Below are 362 nucleotides of genomic sequence, written 5' to 3' on the forward strand. Positions count from 1 at the left end.
TGTTCTTCGTGTTCAGTCCAATCGCGTTGTTGGACTGTTCTGGGTTTCATCGTGTTGCGGAGAAGAAGAACGCGTGGGTGGGGTTGCTGGTTTGGGCATTGTACGTGTGTTGTTGGAAAATTGGAAAAGAATATGGGGTTGCGTATAATTGATTTGGGTTGTATGTATTGAAAGAATTGGGTTGTTGGTTTGAGAAAAAAGGAGTAAGAGTTGGGTCTGGGAGTTTTGTGAGAAGTGGGCTAGGATTAAGAGAAGTTGGGTCGGTAATGGTGGGCTGGGAAATTTGAGGCAATAAGGGTTGATGTGTGCTGCTGGAAACATGTAAAAAAGCCTTAATTTTGGTCTTTTGATGGGTTTAAATG

Source organism: Solanum stenotomum, chromosome 4, assembly GCF_019186545.1.
Source record: "Solanum stenotomum isolate F172 chromosome 4, ASM1918654v1, whole genome shotgun sequence".
Lineage (NCBI taxonomy): Eukaryota > Viridiplantae > Streptophyta > Magnoliopsida > Solanales > Solanaceae > Solanum > Solanum stenotomum.